This window comes from Dermacentor albipictus, chromosome 7, assembly GCF_038994185.2.
Source record: "Dermacentor albipictus isolate Rhodes 1998 colony chromosome 7, USDA_Dalb.pri_finalv2, whole genome shotgun sequence".
In the NCBI taxonomy this organism is placed as follows: Eukaryota; Metazoa; Arthropoda; class Arachnida; order Ixodida; family Ixodidae; genus Dermacentor; species Dermacentor albipictus.
In genome coordinates, this window is record NC_091827.1 from 118,297,928 (window position 1) to 118,316,187 (window position 18,260).

An 18,260-nucleotide genomic window follows, 5' to 3' on the forward strand; every position below is an offset into this window, starting at 1 on the left:
TCGCGAAATGAATCGTGTCTCCGACAGAGATTGTATTGTCGCTGCAGAGCGATAGCTTCTAGTCAGCATGACAGTCGACAACTACCACCACGAGGACGACAAGGTGGCTATTCAGCAAAAAGTAGGCCAAGAAACCTTCCCTCTAAAAAGTAATACAGACGGCTCAACTGTTTAACACTGCAATCGCCTTGGCCATTTAATAGGTTAGCGCAAGTGACTATGAGGTACGTCTAACTGAATTAGTTTTAGCTTATTCAGCCATCGTAATGAATGCTTGCTACATTGAACGATGCCTTTGTGAGAGGTTTGTTTTTAAGGGCACTCATAACGGACGATCGGAGCGAGCCTACCTAAACAATGAATCCATACAATGGATTTGAACCAGCGCCGTTTGCAGATGGAGGTTGTGTAATGCGGTTGTGCCAATAAAAGCACATTTGGAGATAACGCATGACTTGTGACAAAACAGGTAAACACTACATCGCACAGGATGAAAATCGGCCATCACGCAGTACATAGGAATCGAGTGAAATGAAGTCATATAATGAAGTCGTATCTTTCTCTGGCTTAACCGACTGCCACATTATGAAATTTTGAGTCCTACCAAGACGTCATGGGTTCAGTCACCCTGCTGCTGGAATATAAATAATTCATGTTCGCTATGCCTACAAGCGTCAATCAGCAGGAGGGCAACGGGCATAGATGTGCCAAAGATCGATAGTGCGGTTATTCTTGTAGTTAAGGACATTTAATGTCTATTTCGTCATTATCTGCATAATATGAGCGCTGCACATGTGCCATTCTTCTTATTCGCCTATGTGCCCGCATCATAAGCGCGGATTGTGCCTGGGGTCTTCATGTGGGCTAATGGAGACTAAAAAAAAATGCCGCCGTAATTGCTGCTTCACATGCGCTGAAAGGTTTTTTCGAGGAATGTAGACAAAGCAAAGCGTTCGTTCAGGCTAATTCGTAAGCCATACATAATACCGTTGAAGTGGAGCATTTACAAAAGAACTACAAAAAGACACGAACGGGACAGGCGCTATTTAGCGCCTGTCCCGTGTGTGTCTCTTTGTGATTTTGTAAATTCTTTGCTGAAACAGCACTAAGATTGCGGGCAGTTGGTACCGCGACATCGGCGGTCCCTTGAGGGAACAACTTTCGCCACATGATAATTAATGGGAGAATTTTTCTGCTGAAGTTTGTACGGACCGATGAAATGAGATTTCTCACACATGTTACTTTTTATTTGTTTTTTTTTTTGCAATACTGCCAGTCTCAGTTGAGACCAAAGCAGGTGGGCACAATTTTACAGAAAGAAACAAACAGGTCACGTTACATGGTACATTAAAAAAAAGGGAAAACGCTTCCTTAACTACTGCAGAAATCAACAATAATACAATACTTTTGGTTGGTATAACAATATGGCCATAACAATATAACAATGTATTGTAATGTAATTAACAATTGTAATGTAATGTAATGTAACAATGTAATGTATAACAAATATTGTATTACTATATTTATGTAAAAAATAGCGAATGAATTACACTTGTAAGATTAGAGAACTTATACAGGTAACAGATAACCGCGCAGAAGCAGCGAGTTTGGCGTTTGAAATGCATAAATTCCACGCACAGAAATAAGTATTACAGATATGTGGGTTAAGATATAGATATGTGGGTGTGTTAAGTGGCGTCTTCTCTGTTTGATGTCTCCAGTAGGTTGATGAATGATGAAAGTGACGGAGAGGAAACTATGTCTGAGTGGAGGAGATTCCATTGTCTGATCGCACGTGGGAAAAGTGAAAACTTAAACGTGTCATTGCGAATACTGTGCTGGTTTAGTGTAAATGGGTGATTTTTTTGCGACAGCCGTGATGTAGACAAAGTAACGTACTTAGTTTGGTCTATCTTATAACTGTCGTGCATTAGTTGGTAGATGAGTTTGAAGCGGGCGTGTCTGGCCCTAACAGATAGTGTTTTAAGACCTGCATCAGCTCAGAGGTTTGTAGGGGAGTCATAGGGACTGTATTTGTTGAAAATGATCCTCGCAGCTTTTCTTTGCACCTTTTCTAGTTTTGATATGTTAGTTGATGTGTGTGGAAACCAGTTCTAAGACGGGGCGAACAAAAGTTGTATATGCTAGTAGTCTGGTGTGTTTCGGTGCAAGGCGTAAACATCGTCTAAGGAAAAAAAGTTTGCGTAATGCGACTGAGGTAATATTATCAATATGTAAGTTCCATGAAAGGGTAGAAGAGAATGTCAAACCTAGGTATTTGTGGTTATTTACTTTATTCAGGCAAGTGCCACCGAGGGCGTAAGAAAATTCTGAAGGCTTCTTTTTTGTTGTAAAGGACATGCATGCAGATTTAGTGGTGTTAATTGACATTTGCCACTCTTTACACCAATTGGACACCAAATCTAGTGCTCTGTTAAATAATACGTAGTCTGCGTAACTGACAATTTATTTATAAATAATACAATCATCCGCGAAGAGCCTAATGTCACATTCAATGTTAGCAGCAATGTCGTTAATAATGATCAAAAATAGCAATGGGCCCAGTACTGACCCTTGGGGAACACCGGAGGTGACAACTACAGACCGTGAAGGGGTGTTATCTACAATAACATATTGGGTTCGATGTGATAAGAAGTTTTTTATCCGTGCAGTAATTTGACCACCTCTGACTGCAGCCTCCAGTATTGCAACTAATTTTACATGGCTTACACAATCAAACGCTTTACTGAAGTCGAGGAGGTTCATGTCTGTCTGGCTTCTGTCAGCGCAAGGTCATGCACCACTTCGGTTAATTGTGTGACCGTTGAGAGGCCACTTCTAAAGCCGTGTTGTTGAGGCATTAATATATGTTCTTGCTCGAGAAATATAGTGATGTGTTTGAAGATAATATGTTCCAATATTTTACAAGATGTGCTGATAAGTGAGATTGGCCTGTAGTTGGAAGGTTCATTGCTGTCGCCGGATTTATGTATTGGAATCACCTTCGCTTTTTTCCAGTCATCTGGTAGTTGTGCGGACTCGAGTGATTCGCGGTATATAATGGCAAGGTATTGGCTACACCATTCTGCATCCATTTTTAGAAATTCGTTCGGGATATCCTCTGGCCCGTTAGCTTTCTTGATGCCGATATTAAGCAAGACATTAAGAATACCGGCATTGGTAATGCTTAATGAATGAATGGATCTAGGTGGGCAGGGTAGGGAGGGAAGTAAGCCATTGTCTGAAGTGAAAACCGAGAAGAAAAAGTTGTTGAATGTGTTTGCTCGAGCTGTTTTCTCTTCTAGAGACCGTTCGGGTGACACACCTAAACGCGGGCGAAAGTATTTCCAAAACCTGTGTGGACTACGCATGATTAGCAGAGTTGTGATGACTGCGTTCAATTTTAGGTTGCGTATTCCTGGTATAGAGAGGCGCTTGAGTGATTTGTTTTCTTTATGGGACATGATTATTAGGCATGTGCAAGGAGGTCGGGAACAAAACACCGATAGTAGGCTCAACAAAGCGGGCAGCTGCTTGTTACTCTGGGAATAGATAACACTGACATGCATATTGCTTGTAGAATCAGTACTGACATATTGCGCCATGATGGAAGTAAATCACGATAGAAATTATTGACAAGGATTTATAATCATCTAGAAAAAATAAATACCAGTAGATAATATTGATCAGCGTTCTTTTTCGGTAATAAATAATCTTGAACGGCGCCTAAACTACATCATGGTAATGCTATAAGGTTGTGCCTTGTTAAATACGCTTTAATGAACTACTGTTCTGTTTACCGAGCAAAATCACTTTGTGTTTGACAGATGAAGTACGCTTTGAGAAGGGCAAATATATTGCTAATAAATTAGTACAGGGATTATTCAACACATATTTCTGCTTCGTATTTACGAGAACAACGCTACTTTGAGAAAATTCCAGTGCAATGGGATACAGGAGGCTCTTAAACTCGAATAAACGCCTTGCCAGGATGGTGAATCTGACACTCATCTGGCTTTTTGCGCCACTCAGACGACCGTAAACTACATAAAAACGTGTTACGCGGTATTTATTCGGCGTGTCATGCTGAAAGGTGTTAGTAAGACAAAGCAAAATGTGTCGTGTGCCTCATTTGATAGTCCAGCGCACTATGCAGCTTAGATGACCCTTTGGTTTAGAAAAGCACGTGGGACTTAGCCATGATGTTGGAGAACACTTATGGTAGTGTGAATTTTTTCGGTGAGGCGCCAGCTCAGACACAGCATTTAATCCGAAGTACACGTATGTATAACGTTCGTAAGGGTATATTTTTAAAATATAACGAGATTTTGTCAATTAAAGCTTAATAAAAGTGCACAAAAATGTATAGCTGTTATGTAGTGCTGAAAGCCCAAGTTTATCAAATGTAACAGGCGTGCAGTACAGTTCTGGGAGGCAACCGCAAGTGGGTTTGGGATCGCCTGTTAGACATAATTTCGGAAAGACTTCCGTAGAGAAAAACAAAGACAAGATTTCGTAAACGCAGGTTCAAGCTACGATCAGAGTGTAGGAAAGCAGCACGAATGCTTGTGTAGCAATGCATAGAAATTCTAAACAAATGTACATGTTGTAAAATATGTTGTAAGCTAGTTTTGTTTCGGTCATTTGTTAAATTGCCTGTACATTGCTTATGGGCAGCAAATGAGGCCTCGGTATTGGTCTCATGAAAACAATAGTTCAGACTGCCACTGATTCCCACATAAAATTGTAGAAGTTGTCCACTGTCCCAGAGTTTGTCAATCATATATTGTTATAGGCAGTGAAAGGCTTGGAAACAAGCAAGGGAAGTAGCCGGTACACATCGTAAGTGGTAATTAGTCTCATTTTGCAACCAAGGAGGGACGTCCGGTATGAGACCTAAGGAGGCTGGCTCTAAACGTAACGAGGAGCGTTTATTAACCAATACATTTCCACTATGCTGCACTAGCTGCAGCACAATAAGACGCGCAGAGATAATATGGTAGCAAGAATGATGTTGCCGATCGTGTGAAAATATTATTTCAATCTAGAGATCCTGCATGATTGGTCAAAATGTTTATAGGTGCAAACGTGAGCCTTGAGCGAACCAATTCTCCTTGGACCCACTAGTTGCAGCCGACTAGTTCGCTGTGCAAATGATTGACAACCTCTGCGACGGCAACAAAATTGTGGTCATGCCCACCAGGAATGATGACAGCCAGGCGACGGCTGATGGCGTTCCTTAATGGGAACTCGTTCGAAATCTAACCGTTCCATAATTCCAGGATGTGTTTTCACCTATTTATGCACGCTACTTGATAACTGCAGGTCACATACAATAATATGCAAGGGTCCATACATATTTTGGAGATGTAGATAGCATGCCCTTGCGGCCATTTGCCGTACTTGTGTTGATAATATTCACTGTTGGGAGAAGCATATTCATGGACAGTGTCTATGGAATACATTTCCGTTGACCTTTTTCTCCTATTTTTGTGGGCTAGTAGAGAACATACATGAATGCTAAGTCATACCTTTATAAATAAGGCCACTCTTTCTTTCTTACCTTTGCGCTTGTTGCCACACAAAGTTCAGGTTCGAAAACTTTTGTCACTAGGCAGCGCGTCGGGGTATACAAGAATGTGAGCTTGTAGTGATGACCCTGGATTGAAGTAGAAATAGAAATGTTTATATAGAGCGCCTGCTAATTATTCGGTCACAAGTGCAGCATCCTAATTAATTTGATAGTGCATTATTCGGCATAGGTAGTTATTCGGCATAGGCATCCTCTGCTTTACGTGGATTTGAGCCATTGTATTTCTTGCTTGCTTACGGGCGTATGAGCCCCTGCATTAGTCTTACGTTATTGACGGACAAATTTCTCCTTGGGTTGGGCGACATATGTCCTACACTCTTCAAGATCTCCTAAAGGTGCAGGGGCAAACCTCAACACTCATAGACACATAGTACGTCAGTTGAGCGGTGAGAAGTACAGCTGACCGGTGATATCTTGGCGGGCCAAGAAGCGCTCATCCAGCAAGTTCCTTGAGCAACCAAGGCAAATGCAGTCCAGGGATGAGGACGCCTTCCATTCAACCCCTTGAACAACGACCTCGATGGTTCAAATAAATGTTTTCTCTTTCAATCTCTCTCTCGTTAGGTACGTATAGAAATGCTTACGCATTTAAAGAAGCGACTCGCCATCATGCGTCTCGAAAGTAGATGTCTATCGAAACTATTGCAAATACATCAATACAACTGCTGAAGGCGGCATTTAATGCTTTGTTGATGGCCTCGATGCTTGTTTCGAACTTATTCTTTATTGAAAAGTATGCTGTTCTGTGTGCTGTATGGGTAATTCCAATGAATGTATGCAGTGTTGACTTCACTTTGCTGAGCGCTTGTAGCCTCTGCCTTAAGGGGGTCTGAGCCTTTGAATTTTTTTCATGCTTCGGGGTTATGAGCTATTGCTTACGGGTGCACGAGCCATTCCATTTTTGCTTGCTTACAGGGGTAAGAGCCTCTGTTGATGACATTTGCTTGCTTTGAGCTTTCTTTTATTGAAGCCTATGCTGTTTGCTACATTTGGTGCGTAATTTCAAAGAATGTATGCATTGTTCTTTTCATTTTCCTGAATGCTTGTAACCTCTGCACTACGAGGGGAATGAGGCTGAATTTTTGCTTGCTTAGGGGTATGAGCCATCTCTGATCATGATAACTTTGCTTTAATCGACGGGCATGAAAGCTGCCGACCAATGAGATGCTCACAGTATACCTTCAAAACGCCGCGAAATTGGTCCCTTAAGGAAGAATTTACAGAGGTATGTCGTACACGTGCTGAAAGGGCTCGGTGATGTTATCATCGTCTACATTATTAGCCCATATTGTTATCTCCATAACAGAACAACCTTATACAGCCACGTAACAAAAATTTACAGCAAACAAATTTGTTCTCTTCGGCAGCTCCGAGTATGCAGTAATATCAGAGCGATAAATGAGCAGACATCTATTCATTTGAGAGCGGGACCTGTATCCCACTATTCCGAAGAAAATCATGAAAAACGTCACTTTGCCGTGGTGACTAATAGCGGTTTTGTGACGTCACGTGGCCGAAAGGAGAAGTCGGTGCAAGTGTGACAGCTTTAGGCTATTAGCGGAAAGCAATGGATGAAAGGCGTCTATTCAGAAATAATAATAGTTTTCATTTTTTTGCTCTAATCTTTCATAATAACTGTGCCTACATCTTATCTGATGGGGAGTTCTCGCGGTTTCCGAAACGTTTCATGTCGCAGGACAAAGGGGAGTAGCCCGAAAAATATATGACCAGCCACGGAAGGCTCACTGCAGAACTTAAATAGCATCAGTTTTAGTAGCTTTACGTTATAGCGCCCAAGTTTTAGCTTTGAGGTTATGTAAAGCAGCTATGTTTCTTTGATATAAAGCTAAGCCACAAAAATATATTTAAAAAGTTTACGCTGAGTAGCAAGCACTAAAATAATTTTGATTGATGAGGGAGAGATAGAGAGATAGCAAAGCGAGGAAAGGCAGGAAGGTCAATCAGGCGAGCGTCCACTTTTCTACCCTACACTAGGCGTGAGGAAAAGGCGGAATAGAAAGAAGAAAAGAGAAAGGAAGTGATGACTATGGGCACAGTGAAGCGCCGTGACACAAAAGTGGAGTTGCATAGCTGCGTTGATCACATCTGGGACGACCAAAGGGCCAGCGGTCGTTGCGCGAATAGGAGGCGGCGGGTGAGCTATGGGGCTTACTCGAGAGTTGCAAGCACTGGATTTAGAGCATCCAGTATTTGTACTGGACATCGCGCTGATGGAGTATGCAACTTGCTGAAAAGTACTATGCAAAATTGTGACGAAGGTTCAGCCCCCACCTTTTGTTGCACCTTCTGCAGCTTGTTGACGGCAAGGTAGTATTCCACGGCAGTTGTATAATGCCGAACTGCGAAATCTGCCATCTTAGCATAATGCGGCTTGCCTGCACCACCCTTGACTTCTTTCCAGCCGTTTGTTTCATCGTTTTCATGCTTGCTGCTTTGCAACGACGCCGGAGTCAGGGCCAGAATGAGCAACAGAAGACCACATATGCTTCCAATTGTTATAAACATGATGACCCGTATAAATAACCTACACAGGAACAACAGAAACAGACAAAATCGGGCCATTTAATGTAAATGGAAGGATTTAATGGAAGGACTTCGCCGCGATGTCGCCGCGATGCGGCGAAGTTTCTCCGTTTGATATGTAAAATCAGCTCACTATGCATTATGCTGCCAAAACATTTCTCACCTATAGTCTCCTGCACTCCTGCGTTTCTTACAATGCCTAAAGAAAAGGAAGTTTTACTGACAGGTTCAGGGGCACCACATAGTATTTTGCAGCCTATATATAGTTCCGCTATTTCAACTGTTCTATGGAATTTCTAGCAAGTGGCCTTCTGCGCGAAGAATAGTTCTGCCGTGGTTCTCGATGTGGTATTAGATTCAGCCACATGAAAAAAAAAACTCGAAATGAAGGCCGAGAGGTCAAAGTCGAGAATAATTGTTGCGGAAAGTTGAAGTGTGAAATTAATGAGTAAGATGAAACAGAACATAGGTGAACAAAGAACCTGGTGCAAAGGAAAGAACTCGAATTTGTACATTACACTTGCGGTGATTTACCGATTATTTTACCCCTACTTATGTTTTCGTTTACGACAACTCAACATGTACATTCCATTATATACCTTGTGTTATATATTGCTTGTATAGTATTGGAAAGAAAATCTTATTATTGCGTCTCCATTGCTTTGAGCTTCCTCCAACAGCTATCGCAATTGTACGTTTACTTTATCCAATTTCGAGTTTGATACCAAATCCACATCACTCTAACTGAACACTCTTTTATTTCAGCATTCAAAACAATCATGAATCGAATGCATCTCACGTGCTCCTTTGCTGCTTTCAAATAGCTGGCAGTTGACTAATATGCTAAAGAACCACAGTTTTTAAGGGCTGACCACATGCGTTCTTTCACAAACAGATGCTTTGATGAAGTTTAAATGGAGTTCGCTAGCCTTTTGCTATGTGCTAATTACAAGGAGAAGAAGAAAATCATGGCGTACGCGCCACATACAGGATAAAAAGCATAGCATGAAAGCTCATGTCTTTGTTTTCTAACGGGCGAAACGGTACTGAATCTAAAACAGGAAATATCTGATACCACACAATTAGTAGGACATCTTAAGTGCACATGCAGACAAAACAGGCTAGTATTTATTTTGCTCACTTTTAATTTTTTTACAGCCACTGCTCTGCGAAGACGCCAAGGATGCATATCATTATTGAGAATATATTGTTTGTATGAGTAGATCTTCTACTTTCTGCGCGAATATTATGGCTCTTACTGAACTGTAACCATAGCACCTAATAATAGGCCCATTGCAAGAGGGACGTCTGTCAATGTACGTACCTGTATGTGAATACTAGAAATCCACCAGAGTTCTGGTGTTTTAAATGCGTATTTGAAACATTATTAGTTACAATTATTTAGTATCTAAACAACGAATTCGAAAGGAAGAGGTCATATTATGGCGCACTACTCCCTAATAGAAATAACAGGAATTGTTCAGCAACTGTATCAGCTTGATATTTCTTAAAGCATGTTGTAAACTAAGAAAATACTACAGAGTAGGCTATGCAGCTTTAAAAGAAAGGCTGAAATCTATTTTGAAGTTTGGTGCCTGAGATGTGTCTACAAAGATATTAACATTCCGCACTCAATAAGCTCCAGTATCGCATAACGAACACATAAAAAAATCTCAAAACCGATGGCAATTCATTTCCTCGTAATGTGCTAGGTCTGTTTGAAAATAAAGGTATTCTGACTGTTTCTACATTCTAAATGTACCCTGTCTATTATTCGCATGAATAGCAGAATTTTACTGCCTACTAAATATCGAACTTTTAGAAGTGAAATTTGGAATGTAGAGAATTGATAATTACGCTCAATTTCCGACTTCTCGCTGGTGGGATATTGGGCCTAGAAAGAACACCTCATATTTCGCAATCCTTATTTACTTATTTATTTCGGTTCCCGTTATTTACAATACTGCCGGTCTCATTGCAATACCATAGAAGGATATCACAAAATTAGCGCAACATCGAATATAGGTAGGCAAAAGAGTTAAATTGGCCGCCGGGAAGATATATAAGAATACGTCCTTGACAATACCAGGCCCAACTTTACAAGCAGTGAACTTCGCATACATGGCAAGTTGTAAAAGTTATATTTTTATATTTTTATTTATTCAGGTTTCCTCACAGGTTCCGACAGGAGCATTGAGTGAGGGGGGTGATTGAATCAAATACAAATTTAAGAGAAGCAACGCAGATTAAACAATACAATTGGGTTAAATAAATAAAAGAAAGGTGAACATGACACGAGTGCACTGTAGTTACAAAAAGGTTGTTGTTTGCAAAGGCACGATAACGCAAGAATGTAAGATACACAAGGGGGGAGACAGCCTGTTCAATGGGCAGGTAAGAAGCGCACGGCAAAACTGGTACGTTAAAAAAAAGAAGAATTGCGACAATACACTCCCACGTAATCACAACGAGACATAGTTACAGTGTTTAGGATGTACAAAATTGATGCACTTGGTTGCGCAACGATGCGTGATCGGTTATAAAAAGATTTCGTTGTTAAGATCATTCCATAATGTTACTGCTCTGGGCACTGTCCATGAGTTGAATGCTTGCGTGTGGCCGTAGATGCGTTTGAAAGAGGGATGTTTGTTTAATCGATTGGGCATGCGCATGGGGGATTCTAGGGGTGAAGGTGAAAGATAAGCGAAGTTTATACACTTCTGTAGCAAACAAACGATAGCGACAGAACGACGGGTGTCTAAAGATTCGAGAGTATTATCAGTTTTTATTTGAGTTATACTGAGATGACGGCTGTATTTTCGAGAGATGAAACGAGCAGCATGGTTTTGTATCGCTTCTCTCATGGAAATTAGATATTTTTGATGAGGAGACAAGATTGATGATACGAACTCTAGCTGAGGATGGATGTATGTTAGGTAGGCAAGTTTACGGACATTGTTCGGGCAGTTTGGTAAATTACGACGTAAGTAACCCAAAGTTCTGGAAGCCTTGGCGCAAATGGTCGTGATGTACAAGGCCCAGGAAAGACCATGTGTTAGATGCACGCCTAGGTACTTATATGATGGAACTTAGGATACAGGTAAAGTATCCAAGACATATGTAAAGTTAGAATTATTGCGTTTGCGACTGAATGTTATGAGCCTGCATTTGGATAGGTTAAGGGACATAAACCAGTTTTGCACCAATGGGAAATAATGTTAAGGTCATTTTGCAAAGTGACGTGGTCTTCGACATCTCTAATTGTGCGATATATGATACAATCATCCGCAAATAAGCGCATGCATGAGATGTTATGCGGTAGGTCATTAATATAGATCAAAAATAATCAAAGGTTGTCAGAAATACATTATTCAGGTTTATCAAAGGTTGGCAGACATAACTAATACATCGCTGCTCTGGATTCATCAAATGCTCTATCTGTGACAAAAATGAAGATAATGAATTATTACTAGTAGGATCATGACCCTGGCGATTCCATTCGCTAATATTTCGAGGAAAAAAGAATTCTTCAACGTGTCAACATGGCATGCATACTCGGTTAGTGCGCATGGGTGTTTGTGCCGCGATGGTCCTGATTGCGAGTAGGTTACGTATTTTCGCAGTCCAATTTTGTAGTGATTGTGTCATAATTGAAACAAAAAATTAAGGTGTGCTTTGTTTTGCTCTTAATGATCTCGTAAGGCAAGATGAAGCTGGAAGCAATGCTGGTAAATCGGTGCGCTTATATTTGTTATGAATAATCCGTAGCACTTTGCGTTGAATAGCCTCAAGTTTTGTGATTTCAGTGACTGATTGTGGAACCAAAGTGCGTCCGCGTATTATAAAATTGGGCTTGCGAATGTTGTGTAGACGAGGAGCTTAGTAGGTACTGGTGTGGGTGGTAAGCGTCTCCTGATGAAGCAAAGTTTTCGCACAGCAGCAGATGTGATATCATTATTATGATAGTCCCACCTCAGGTCAGAAGATGGGGTGACACCTAGATATGTTGTCTCACTTTTGTTAACGGTATGCCATTTACAGAATGGGAAAAGCATGATGGCTATTTTTTCCTTGTTACGCTCACACAAACGAATTTGTGCGTGTTTATTGTCATTTGCCAGGTGTTGCAACATTCGGTTATTTGTTTAGGCGAGCTACTTAACGAAACTGATCTTCGGGGCTGTTAATGTTTTTGTAATGAATGCAGTTGTCTGCCAACAGTTTAATACAACAATTATTGCCAGTTGTTATGCCATTGATGAATAGTAGAATAAACAGCGAACCTAGGATGGATACCTCACGAAGTTGCGACGTAACGCGAACTGTTTTAGATGGCACTTGGTCGAAAACTGCAAACTGCGAATGATCTGACAAAAAATATGTCAACCAAGAGAGTAATTCCCTCTCCACGATAACAGTTTTTAGTTCAGCTAGTAATTTATTGTGTGATACACATTTGAATGACTTTGCGAAATGTAGCATTACAGTATCTGTCTGGCTACAGATGCTAATACTAAGTGCTATATCGTGTACAACCTCAGTTAGTTGAGTAACTGTTGAAAGTGCATGTCGAAATCCATGCTGATTAGGTGATAGCATAACATCGTGCTCAATAAAAGTGGTTATGTGCTTCAAAATCATATGTTCGACAATTTTGCATGATGTGCTTGCAAGAGAAATTGGTCTACAGTTGGAGGGTGAAGCAATGCCCCCTGATTTATGAATAGATATAATCTTGGCCAGTTTCTAGGATGAGGAACAGATTCGACAAAAGTGACTCAAAGGTATTTGATACACCATTGCGCATCTTTTTAAAAACTCGTGCGGAATATCGTCTGGTCCGCATGAGGTTTTAGGATCTAGGATCAGGAGAACATTAAGAATCACACCATCAGTAATTCTGAGCAGTTCAATATTTACATGGGACGATACGCACGAGTCGGGGCAGATGCCCTTGCCTTTAGTAAAAATTCAAAAGAAGAAATTGTTTTGTGCATCAGCAGTATTAATCTTATCTTCTAGGGACATTCCAGATGTAGTCGTTTTATGGTTACGAAAGTGATTCCAAAATCGTTTTGGATTACTTTTCAAAAAGCTTGGGAATGTTGCAATAAAATGGTGGTCGTGTGCGTGTTTCGTAGCCTGCTTGAGCTTTTCAATGGTGTTGCTGCTTGCCTGCCTGCCTGCCTGCCTGCCTGCCTGCCTGCCTGCCTGCCTGCCTGCCTGCCTATCTATCTATCTATCTATCTATCTATCTATCTATCTATCTATCTATCTATCTATCTATCTATCTATCTATCTATCTATCTATCTATCTATCTATCTATCTATCTATCTATCTATCTATCTATCCCCTTACGCCAACCCAATGCCTTAAGTTGTCTACCATCTGGGGTGCTGTAGAGGTATGTGCTCCTGGTCGAGATGCTGTCATGTTCATGGATTTTTGTCATTCCACCCTCATGATTTTATTCTCGGCATGCTATCATTGTCACGCCATCTACCGCGGCTGAGGCACCCAAGTTATGTAATAGCAAAGTTTAATAGGTTAAGTTTAATAGGTTTAAGAGGTCGTCGTGGATGCGATGCCGTCGGGTCATTGCATTGCCGTCATTCCTGCTTTGCCAGCTGACACTGGTCATGCCGTCGTCGTCAGGCCATCGTCGTCTCACAGTCGCCATGCACCCGTTATCATACCGTCGCTGTGATGCCATCCTGGTCGTGCTGTCGTGGCCATTTGCGCTTTTTCAACCGGTTTTTATCGTACTGTTGTACTCACGCAATCATCATCTCCTTCTCGCCATGCCATCGTCGTTGCCTTGTCGTCACTATGCCATCATCATTATTTATTAATCTTCATGTCATTGCCGCAAAGCAGTCGTCACTACGCCGTCTTGTTGCTCCATCGATGTCATTCGTTCTTCATATTTCTACCATCCCAGCGTCAGCGTCATACAGACGTTGCCATGCCTGAACGGTAATAAGCGACCTCGGCAAGAGAGTTTCATTCCAAAGTGCGAAGACATTGGAGTATCTAGCATACCCGTCAAACAGCAACTATCCAAATAACCACTACATATGTTTAATATATATCGTTTCAGCAATCTCAACTGTCAATACATTGTTTCATTGTCATGCACATCATTGGGAGAGGCGTTCTGCATAATATATAGGGTTTTGTAAGTCAGATTGCCTTACATAGAGGTGATGTGGTGTTTGTGACATTACTTACTCCAATCAATTCTTCATCAACATAGTTAATATCTAAACAACGTTATAGAGTGATTGTCCTATAGGCGTGCAGGCTCACGTCTCAATAGGATACTTAGTGTCAAAAAAAAACCTTTTTTTATACTCATGAAAAATGTCGATTTTAGTTTGTATCTGAGGTGTCGAGCTCCAGTAATTTATGTAATCCAGAGTAAGGCTTAGTGCCTTCCGTGAGAGAAAAATTTATCATGGCTCTAATTGCTCGTTTTAGCAAAGAATAGCAGCAGTTAAGGTTAGTCTGTGTTGTTGAATAACATAGGACACAGAATCGGATGAAACGTGAGTGAATTACAGAATTGTTTTCCTTTCGATTTCTTTGTCGCCCAATAACAAATTTATTGCTCCAATCGATTCTCCTAAATGTCAACTGAATGACAGAACATGAGTAGATCACGTGCAATTTTCTTGAAGTAGGGCACCGACAAAGCCAATATTTATTGAGCGTTGGAAAAAGCTCTTCAAATTCGACAGGGAATCCCCGCTCAGTGTTAGAGTTTAGCCTTTAAATACAAGTACATTGTTTTCTAATTATGAAAAAAACATTATTTGAATATAACTCGAAGGTCAATTTTGCATCCACTTGTTACCTTCTTTTTAAAGTTCACATCTATACATAGATCAGGGCCTGCAAAGAATACACTTCTGTCGCCCATGTAAAATATAATATTGGACCAGTCCATATTCGCAATGCCAATAAAATGCAGTAAAACAACATTCGCCGAAAAATAAATACTTGGGCCACTCCATATGCATGTTTAACTGTATACTGCGTTCTTCTTGCAATATACAGCTACGCCCACACTGAATTGTTACTAGTGGGACACTCCAACATTTAGTATACGCTTGCGCGGATAGAGTGAACATTTTTTTCTCTGTTTCCCGAAAGGTCCCCTCTTTTTTTGCTATTAAGAACAGATTCTTCGGACGTCTTGCAAGACCGAACTGCGCCAATCCTAGAGGTTTATCACCGTTTATGACGGTGATTCTATTACATGGTATACGCTCAGTTAGACGCTCAGGAACAAAAGGGGAATCATGAAAATATGCCTGTAATTTGTCACCATCATGTAATCAGCTTTTGTATTTATAGATAAAGCGTCCAATTCCAGTGTGGTCTGTGAATATGCCTACTTAGAGTGTCTTCTTCCAAATGTGGGAGAGAGAAGTGATCGCAAGTGAAACCAAACCATTCATCTATCGCTTTTACTCGGCTCCTTTTTGAACGACCCTATTTTTTTTCAGAATCTCTCTTTTACCACATCATCATCATTATCACCATCATCATCATCATAATCAGCCTGGTTACACCCACTGCAGGGCAAAGGCCCCTCCCATACTTCTCCAACTACCCGGTCATGTACTAATTGTGGCCGTGTTGCCCCTGCAAACTTGTTAATCTCGTCCGCCCACCTAACATTCTGCCACCCCCTGCTACGCTTCCATTCATTGGAATCCAGTATGTAACCCTTAATGACCATTGGTTATCTTCCCTTCTCATTACATGTCCTGCCCATGCCGATTTATTTTTCTTGATTTCAACTAAGATGTCATTAACTCGCGTTTGTTCCCTCACCAGATCTGCTCTTTTCTTATCCCTTAACGTTACACCTATCATTCTTTCCTAGCTCGTTGGGTCGTCCTCCATTTAAGTAGAACCCTTTTGGTAAGCCTCAAGGTTTCTGCCCCGTACGTGAGTACTGGTAAGACACAGCTGTTATACACTTTTCCCTAGAGGGATAATGGCAACCTGCCGTTCATGACCTGAGAATGCCTGCCAAACACACACCAGCCTATTCTTATTCTTCTGATTATTTCGGCCTCATGATCCAAATCTGCCGTCACTACCTGCCCTAAGTAGATGTATTCCCTTACCACTTCTAGTGCCTCGCTCCCTATTGTAAACTACTGTACTCTTCCGAGACTGTTAACCATTACTTTAGCTTTCTGCAGATTAATTTTTAGACCCACACTTCTGCTTTGCCTCTCCAGGTCAGTGAGCATGCATTGCAATTGGTCCCCTGAGTTACTAAGCAAAAGCAAAGCAATATCATCAGCGAATCGCAAGTTACTAAGGTATTCTTCACAACCTCTTATCCCCAATTCTTCCCAATGCAGGTGTCTGAATACGTCCTGTAAACACGCTGCGAATAGCATTGGAGCGATCGTATCTCCCTGCCTGACGCCTTTCTTTATTGGGATTTTGTTGCTCTCTTTATGGAGGACTACGGTGGCTGTGGAGCCGCTATAGATATCTTTCAGTATTTTTAGATACGGCTCGTCTAACCCCTAATTCCGTGATGCCTTCATGACAGCTGAGGTTTCGACGGAATCCAACGCTTTCTCGTTATCAATGAAAGCCATATCTAAGGGTTGGTTATATTCCACTGATTTCTCTATCACCTGATTGATAATGTGAATGTGGCCTATTGTTGAGTAGGCCTTACGGAATCCTGCCTTACCCTTTGGTTGACAGAAATCTAAGGTGTTCCTGATTCTATTTGCGATAACCTTAGTAAATACTTAGTAGGCAACGGAGAGTAAGCTGATCGGTCTACTATTTTTGAAATCTTTGGCGTCCTCTTTCTTATGGATTAGGATTATGTTAGCGTTCTTCCAAGATTCCGGCACGCTCGAGGTTATGAGGCATTGTTATATAGGGTGGCCAGTCTCTACAAAAATGTTCCCACCATCGTTCAACAAATCTGCTGTTACCTGGCCATCCCCAGCTGTCTTCCCCCTTTGCATAGCTCCCAAGGCTTTCCTTACTTCTTCCGGCGTTACTTGTGGGATTTCAAATTCCTCTAGACTATCCACTTTCATATTATCGTCGTTGGTGCTACTGGTACTGCATAAATGTCCATAGAACTCCTCAGCAAATTGAACGATGTCATCCTTATTAGTAACGATATTGCCAATTTTGTTTCCTAACGCATACATCTGATTCTTGCTTATTCCTTGTTTCTTCTTCACTGCTTTTAGGCTTCCTCCGTTCCTGAGAGAATGTTCAATTTTATCCATATTATTGTTCCTTATGTGAGCTGTCTTACACTTCTTGAATAACTTAGAAAGTTCTGCCAGTCCTATTCTAGCTGTAGGGTTAGAGGCTTTCGTACATTGGCGTTTCTTGATCAGATCTTTCGTCTCCTGCGATAGCTTACTGGCATCCTGTCTAACGGAGTTACCACGGACTTCTGTTGCACACTCCTCAATGATGCCCATAAGATTGTCGTTCATATCTTCAACACTAAGGTTCTCTTCCTGAGTTAAGGCCGAATACATGTTCGGTAGCTCGATCTGCAATTCCTCAATTTTAACTCTTACCGCTAACTCATTGATCGGCTTCATATGTACCAGTTTCTTTCGTTCCCTCCTCATGTCTAAGTTAATTGGAGTTCTTACCATCCTATGGTCACTGCAGCGCACCTTGCAGAGCACGTCCACATCTTGTATGATGCCAGGGTCAGCGCAGAGTATAAAGTCTAGTTACGCCTCATTTCTAGTTACGCCATTCGGGCTCCTCCACGTCCACTTTCGGCTATCCCGCTTGCGGAAGAAGGTATTCATTATCCGCATATTATTCTGTCGTGCAAACTCTGCTAATAACTCTCCCCTGCTATTCCAAGCACCTATGCCATATTACCCCACTGACTTGTCTCCAGCCTGCTTCTTGCCTACCTTCGCATTGAAGTCGCCCATCAACATAGTGTATTTTGTTTTGGCTTTACCCATCGCCGACTTCACGTCTTTATAGAAGCTTTCGACTTCCTGGTCATCATAACAGAATGTAGGGGCGTAGACCTGTGCGACCTTCAATTTGTACCTGTTAATAAGTTTCACAACAAGACCTGCCACC

General features: G+C 41.3%; 2 long non-coding RNA genes across 3 annotated transcripts in view; one reads left to right on the plus strand and one right to left on the minus strand.

Moving 5' to 3' along the window:
- LOC135909585 (uncharacterized) overlaps window positions 1–18,260 on the minus strand; it is a 59,537-nt gene that overhangs the window by 34,753 nt on the left and 6,524 nt on the right. Inside the window, exons 2-3 of the long non-coding RNA XR_010566747.2 lie at window positions 7,886–8,138; window positions 5,564–5,659 (exon numbers count right to left, since the gene is read on the minus strand). This is a non-coding gene — a long non-coding RNA (uncharacterized lncRNA). The remainder of the gene's footprint in view (window positions 1–5,563; window positions 5,660–7,885; window positions 8,139–18,260) is intronic.
- Window positions 1–18,260, plus strand: part of LOC135909586 (uncharacterized) — a 51,461-nt gene that overhangs the window by 4,902 nt on the left and 28,299 nt on the right. For both annotated transcript variants that reach the window (XR_011507549.1, XR_010566748.2), the window contains exon 2: window positions 9,296–9,453. This is a non-coding gene — a long non-coding RNA (uncharacterized lncRNA). The remainder of the gene's footprint in view (window positions 1–9,295; window positions 9,454–18,260) is intronic.